Source organism: Pinus tabuliformis, chromosome X, assembly GCF_031772625.1.
Source record: "Pinus tabuliformis cultivar Carrire ecotype Pingquan chromosome X, CPIR1, whole genome shotgun sequence".
Taxonomy (NCBI): Eukaryota; Viridiplantae; Streptophyta; class Pinopsida; order Pinales; family Pinaceae; genus Pinus; species Pinus tabuliformis.
Window position 1 is genome coordinate 1,303,076,003 of NC_142308.1, and position 8,084 is coordinate 1,303,084,086.

Consider the following 8,084-nt stretch of genomic DNA (forward strand, 5'->3'; position numbering starts at 1 on the left):
GTTTGTTAGTTAAAGTTTTTGATCTGAGTATGGGAATGCCTACCTCAGTGATGATATAATCTCATACATGTATTTTGTGTTGAATACTTGCAGGTTCCAACCGGGCTCTCCACAAGATAATCCTTGAAATGATAAAGTACTTCACCCTTCCTAGATGATATGAAACCCTAATCTACTACAGGCTTCACACTTTAGAGGGAAATCTGTTACACTAAAATTTGTCACCATGACTATCTATAGTTAGTATGGCTTCATAAACTATCATACTATCCTCCTTGGCAAGTCTCATACCTCTGCTCCTCATGTCAAACTCCAAGAAAGAGAGAAAGTCCTTAAAAAGTCTATTAACTCTGGTTACGCAGTTTCTCTTAGCCTTACCTGCGTGTACGCACCCCAAGTTCACAATACCTCCGTACTTGTACGCTCTGTATGTAAAGGGGTAGGTGCGTACTCCTGTAAAGGTCAAAAGGTGCAAGTTTCACTTCAAAAAAGTTACTTGTGGTCATTTCTAGAGCATTCTAGAAGATGGTTTGACGTGGATTGAGCGCCTCCAGATGGTTCATGCATCCCAATGAAAGAGGAACTTATCCCATGAAGAGGGGAGCTATCCCATTGAAAGAGGGGCTTATCCCATTGATGGTGGACCTGATTAACTTCCTCCAAAGCACTATAAATACAGGCATTGGGCCAGAGGGAGGGGAGGTTGAAAGCTGAAGATTCCTAAGGGTAGATGCTGCTGAAATTAGGACTCCCTTATAGAGCTTGAGAGGAGAGATTCCCATCCTTTCTTAGCTTCATTTGGAAGTGGGTGAGCTGATCAAAGTAAAGGAGAACTCTTGCTGGACCCTGGGAGGGACCTGCACAACACTAAGGCACAGGTTGTAATGGTTTCTTTTGTTTCCACTTAATACAATTAAGCTCATTTTTCTCAACAAGTTGTTATACATGATTTGTTTCATATACTCCTTGGTCTTTATGATGAATATGTTTTATTTTATGAGTTATTCAGGTGTTATGTAATCATTTGCTTGTTAGTGAATGCAGGTTTCGAAGAGAAGGAGGAGCTCATCCGGATCGGAGAGACTGGACTACTACAAAGCGTTGGACTAAAGGTATGTTATAAACACCTGATTACTTGTATTCTAAATGCATATTTAGGGAAAGATAGTGTTTAATTGTCTTGTTTGTCACTAGAAAGCCTTAGCTTCTAGGGAGGTCGGTTTTGTCCGCAAAATTGACTCTTTCTGCATGACACCTTGTATTTCAAATTTAGGAGATAAGGCATCTGCTTAACTAGATTCACATTTGGCTTTAACGTAATCTTCATCACTTCGATATCTCCGATTATTCCTTTCAAATTTGTAAACTTGGTAGGGAATAAGTCCTGGTATTCATGGAGCAATTCAATGACCTTATCCACCATCATGTCATCCCAGTAGTCTCCAATCTTCACGAATTTGGGTTCTGCCTCCGTACCAATGTTCACCTATTTAGTTTTCACCAACGTGGTTATATCAGGGTTCTCAATCTATGGTCCTTGAACCTCACAGTGGCCTTCCGTTTCCGGAATGTTAATCTTCTATGGATCTTCATCCTCCTCTTCAACATTTACATTATAACATTCCAGTTTGCGACTCAGCTGAGTAGCCCATTCAGGGTGAATCAGGTTTGGAGGATCTTGTGGTATCCTAAAGATGGCTGCTTTCACCTCTTGTAGCACTTCATCAATAATGTCAAACTCGTCCTCAAAACTGAATTTCGTCATGAATCCTTCACGCAGGATATTTCATTCACCTGTCCCATGGAAAAGTTTTGTTTATATATACCAATTCATTGGGATAACATCCAGGGTATGACAGAATAGGTGCACCCACTTAGGTTTTGGATTTTTCTCCATAGACCTGCGTCCATTTGGCCAGATGCCCACGCGGCTCATCCTGTCCATCATACTTGTCTGTCAGTCACATCCTGGGCTTCCCAAATCATGCTCTCATTATCCTCCTACATTCGTACCAATCATCAAAGCTTCCCTTGTGCATACCCCACCAGCTTGCGGGTGTAGCGCGCAGTGCCCAATCGAAGGCCTAGAAGCACTGATTTTCTAGTGCCTCCCTTTCAAATGCATCCAAAAAGACATCTATCTCATTTAGACCATCATAAATAGGTAGAGTTCTTTCCTCTGACAACACACAATGTAGCGACTCGATCATCATGTTGCAATTCAACATAGTTATCTCATGTAACTGATTCTGCCAACGTTCTATTTCTTCATTGGAATCCGAAGTGCAAGAACTCTTGCACTCCCATGTAATCTGCCCATCCGTGGTGGATTTCACCCAGTCTTGGTATCGCACTGTTATCTTATAGATGTAGTCCAGATAATCATCACTCTCATAATCGTAGACTAGTTATGTATAGTGCAATCCTTCAGTCGGATCCAGGGGTATTATTACGCATAGTGATTTCTTCTCAAATATCATCTTTCGCTTCTTTAGATTGATTACCCCGTTCATATCAGTAGCCTAGTCAATTCCCAAGTCTGCTTTGGTAGGACATTTGCATCTGACCCTAGGTCCAAATTGACTTGATCCATTTCATATTCCCCAATCTGCGCGTTGAGTCTCATCTCTTGTCCCGTCCTTGTTTTATGCTTTCCAATATTTCGTATTATGCACGGTTCACCTGACGCGGTTCTAGCGCTTCTATTGATGAGTTCTTGCAGTCCTTTCATGGACTTACTGCCGCATAGTAGCTTCATATAGGTTTCCAAGAAATTTGTGAGCATAAAGGGGTCCATCTCTAGCTCAGGCTTATCCTTGTTTCCCGAAGTGGAGGCCTTAGTAGATGTCTTCTTATCTTCCATGAAGGCTTCCTGATCGCACTCCAAATCAAACTCAGCCTCTTTCGTTGGGGCCTTGTGAACCCATGTACTGTCTTCTATCTATTTTTCCTTGTCATCTCGCGTCGCGATTCCACTCTAGAGCACTATATTTAGATTCAGATATTCCTCGCATGGCTCAGACCTCATCATCTGTAGGTTCTGGGTCAGGGGAGGAGGCAGCGCTCCTTTGTCAAGTATCATGGCTATCAGTGTAGGAAAATCTTCTGTCTCATGATCAAACAATGTGAAATACTTGCACAACGAATGCATTGGATTAGTGCAATAGTAGGCATAGTGTTACAGGGAAAAGTGTCTATGCAGAACTGCTAATCCCACTAAGGCTGGTAGCTACCTTAGAAACAAACAAAGTAAAACTACTTTCGTTTTCCTTTATGAAAGATAGATGAGAGAAGAATAAAGGAGACCAACCTCTATCTTGCGCTTGGTTCCTTGCCCGATTCCTCTCTCTTCTAATAGTCCTTTTCTACTTGCTTTCTTGTATACCCAGCTTCACAGAGTACCTGCAAAATCAAAGAAGCATAACACTATACGAGAACATGGATCTATTATCATAAACAAGCTAGGATCAGATGTAAATTGACTATGCAAATGCGTAAAACATAAATCACACAAGAGTATGGAGGAAAACTTGAATATATTTATTGATAATCAAGAAAGAGCCAAGAGAGTTACAACCAGTTGTTCTAACCCAGCATCATCCTCTCAGCAAGTAAGCCCTTCTTCACCTCATGAAAAGCTTAGATCACCCAACACTATGATGTTACCTCAAGAAACCAACAACAATTCCTTACAAGATGCAAAATTCCAGCCTCTGGATCTATGGGATGAGGGATCCATATATAGATGTCTGTAAGGGAGATGAGTCAGCTTGTGATTTGATTAGTGTCTTCCCTCTGATAGTTCTTGCTTCCACTTGGAGATTGATGATCTCTTACTCATCTCTGGTCGAATTCAGAGAGGCAAGTGTCACAGGAGAAGTTTCTGGAAGATTCCATGCTTCTCCACCTCGCGAATTGACACTGCCATTTGTCCCTTCTTGACCATCGCCCCCCATAGAAGGGCTTTTTGAAATGAAACACACCCACTGTGTGTATTTAGGTGAGATGCAACGCACTTTGCCTATGGAGCAGGTGAAATGGTCCAGTTCTGAGCAGTTCTGAGCAGTTTTTCATGGAGAAATTCTGGGAGAAGCTGTAATCAGTTGACTTTGTTCATTTAGGGGTTGGAACAACACTTTTAGGGACTTAGGAGCCCTTGGTTTATGGACATTTTATGCTTGGGGTTGCAGTGCCCAAAAATGTCTATAACAGCTGTCCCCTAAAGCATGAAGTCGTTAATATTTTTTGATGTCGGGTGAAATGCTTTATCATGAGGATCCGAAGTTCTTTCGAGCTGGAAGGAGACCTGTAATAAGATACAATACAATACATTATCTTCATAATATTTTCATGATCTAGCTAAGTCGGGCATTCCCATGCTCAGCTTTATAAATTCATTTTCATGTACATGAGACAGACAATCGTCTGAGTGTAGACTGATGATTATGGTAGAACCATCATCCCATAGATTGGATGATTATCTGTGCAGTAATGATGTAAAATTGATGTCTTTATTTTCCTGAATATATATCGCAGCCCGGATGGATGAAACTAGATCCGGGGTCTTCAATCTCATTCGATCTTCACTCAAAGTACAAGTCGATCCATGTGAGAGATGTTCTGGAGTTGAACTGGGAAAGACATTGCCTGATTACCAGCCAATGATGTAAGTTGTTAACAGGCACGAGAGGAATCACCGATAATGATAATGATCCTCAAGGTACTGCAGTACAATTCACGTGGTGTGAATAAGGGACTTGGCGTTGAACACCACGCAAAATCTTTCGGTCGAAGGCCATTGATGTAAACCTATCGCCTGAAGTGAGAAACTTTCCATTGAGGCATGCAAGCTTCAAAGTACTGAAATGGGTGTTCCTAGATCGACTTCTTGGATAATGAGCTAATGTCGACAAGAAGCGATCCGTCATAGGAGGGCCTTAATGAATCCCACATCAATGACACGGAATGGAGCAAATGATTTTAATGGAGGTGAAAACGATCTGGTGATATAAGGTTTAGGGTAGCGGTCATGAAAGAATGGAGCATAAATGTATTGCAGCGGGTGAGACACAGGTGAATTCTCTAAGTGACTTCTCTTGAACATATCAGTGACACTGACATGATGGATTGGTAGCATTAACCCCAAATGTGGATGGTGTGATGTGACCATGGTGATGTGACCGGTGAATGAAACAACCCAACCCGACTTGGATGCGGAGTGAAAGTGTCATGTTCAAGAGCGACTTGCTACCAACAAAGTTTCTTCAAGTTTTCTTCCCAATTTTTCCCCAGTCATTGCTGACCAGTACCTCTTTATTTTTGTCAAACTTGAGGAGTATAACATATGCTTGTTCTGTAATTTGCCCTTCGGGCAAACCCATCACTATGTTTTAACAAGCCTAGCGATAGTGAAACTCGTCCTTGTCTGTTATGGACAAGTTTGTCGCTATTAGGTTTTAACGAGTTTAACGACAAAGATAACTCGGTCCTTTTCAATTTTAGAGAGTATGAAAAGGGACGTAAAGGAAACTCCAAAAATCCTTTTTCGTCATCTAATCCCTTAGGTCCGAAAAAGTATAAAACAATACATAAGGGATGAATTTTTGGTACTTTTAACGAGCTAAACAAAACAAGTGCTCGATCGTTTTGTGTAATAATCCCTCAGGTCCAAAAAGATTAAAATCTAAAGGAGGGATAGCACTTCCGGTCACTTTAACGAGCTGGAGAGGCCAATGGCTCGGCAATATTTTCATATTTTACGAGTCAGTTGAAAAGAGCTTAAGGGAGACTCATCTTTGAGGAACGAGTGATAATATTCGGGTAACAGCTGATCTCACGTAAGGTTTGGAATTTCCCAATCATGACAGTGTTACAAGGATGGCTAACAGGATCACTCTTCGCATTTGTTCCTCAAAAGGTGTAAACAATCAAATGGAGGTGAATGATCGGCCAATACAGAGTGGAGGTGATGATGAGAACACGACCAAGGCTTTAAAGGCTGAAATACTACATTCACGACAGTTATTTACCGGAAATTGGTTCATTTTTTATTGAGCTTAAACGTTGGGGGAAACATTTGCTCATTGCTTATGTTTATTTTTTAACGAGCATGAAGTCCGCGTTAAAACTGATCGATAAATCCAGTCTTATAATAAGAATGTCTCATATATAAAAGCGGCAATTTTTTCAAAGCTTTGCCCCACATCCTTTCTTTATGCAAGTTAGGAGACGACCAATCCTACGAGTTTAAATGGTTAGAGGACCTACATATTTTAAAAATAAATGGTCGCTCTTCGCTTGCATGCCAAAAGGTTTGCATGCCCCCAGGTATAAAATAGAGTTTCAAGGTCACCTCTCAATCTACCGACAAAACATTTGTTTCATCGGGAAAGGTTTACCTCTTTCAGGTTACCAAAGATTGTTCTATCTGCACCGCAAACAAAACACTTCTTCGGCGATGCCTACTGAAATAGACAAAGGTGAGCGGCGCAGGCGCCTCTACCCACATAACTTTGACGAGGGAATCTTATTCCAGTCTAACCCCCTTTTCCAACCACGGACGGGAGTGTCAGACTAGTCATATATCTCTCGCGGAAACCTATTCTATACCTGAAGTTTTCCTGCCGAAGCAGACCAGGGTGCATGCCCCCTGGGTTTCAGTCATGTCCCCCGAATCACTCGTGCTCATCAGGTGGAAGGACTGGGGATTGATGAGACATTCCTTGCGTGAAAATACCATTCAGGGATGGTATATGACTATTTGCCATGTGTGAACTGGGAAATGAAAGCCGGTCTACGAGCTTGACCACTCTTCCTTCGTGCGGAAAACACATTACTCTAAAGAGTGATAAGGCAATGGCTCCCATGCAATAAATATAGTCTCATCCAAGGAGTAGATTATAATCCAGGGGTCCTTGGACTACCATTACGTTCATTTGAATGGTTTTCCCTCTCAATGTTATGGGCACATTGGGAAGGATCCCTAATGGTCGACTGGTTCCTTTGTCAAAGCCTGTTAGATTTCTTATCTCAGGCAAAAGCAATGGTGAACCAAGCACTTTCCAAGCAGTCGAGGAAAGGATACTCACAGAAGCCCCTTCATCTATGATGGTACCGGCCATAACCATCCTATATATTTGAGCAATGATTCAGAATGGTATACTAGCCGGTAAACGAGGTCTGCCTAGTAGATTCCAGTCAAAGGAAACAACTAGGTTGCTTGGAGGTGGGACCGAATAGATGGCCGGATATGACTCTGATGAACTTCCTTCCTGCGGTAAAGTAACGGGTAGACTGCCCCCATGTTCTTCGGAGTCTGTGCTTATGAAAATAATTTGGACAATGTCATCCTTGTTCCCTTCGGTGACTGTATCATCTAAAGATGGAACCTCTGAAGGCAAGATCGGGTCAACTGCCACCTCGACCTTTTGAATTTCGTTTGGTATGGGTTCAGATGGTTTATCTTCGATGATAGATGCTTCAGGCGACCACAAGGGCGGGTTAGCCAGATTTTCAACTAGTGACGGACTCGGCAAGAGTTTCTTATATCCAGGAGGAAGTCGTAACGGTGAAACCGGACGATCGTCCAAAACTCTTTTAGCCTCATCTAAGAAGGGACAAAGGTGGATGGCGTGATCGCCTTCACACAGTTTATGAGGAAATTTGAACTTTCCTTTTTGTCCAGGGGCTTCACTTTCAATAGTCGACGGTGTGTTTTCAACATGATCATCAGAGGTTGACAACACCAGGTTATGCAAACGAGGAGACCAGTCCCTTAAGATCTAAGGGATGCAAGGACAATCTCTATGATAGTGGTCTCCTTTGCAAATGACACATGGAGATTTAGGCATGGTCGGTGCAATGTGTGGATTTTCGCTAGACGACGCTTGCTTGCCCCTTTTTGCCTTTGGCTCCTTCTTCTTCTTCTCTTTCTTCTTCTTTTCCTCCTTCTTCTCAGGTACTTGATTTTTGGCTTTACTAGCCCCATCAAGCGAAGAGGAAGGAGGAGAGGAAGAATTGGACGAAGTAGAGGGTTGGGGGGTAACTCTGGAATTGTCTAGTTGCTAACTCGATTGTTCAGGAAT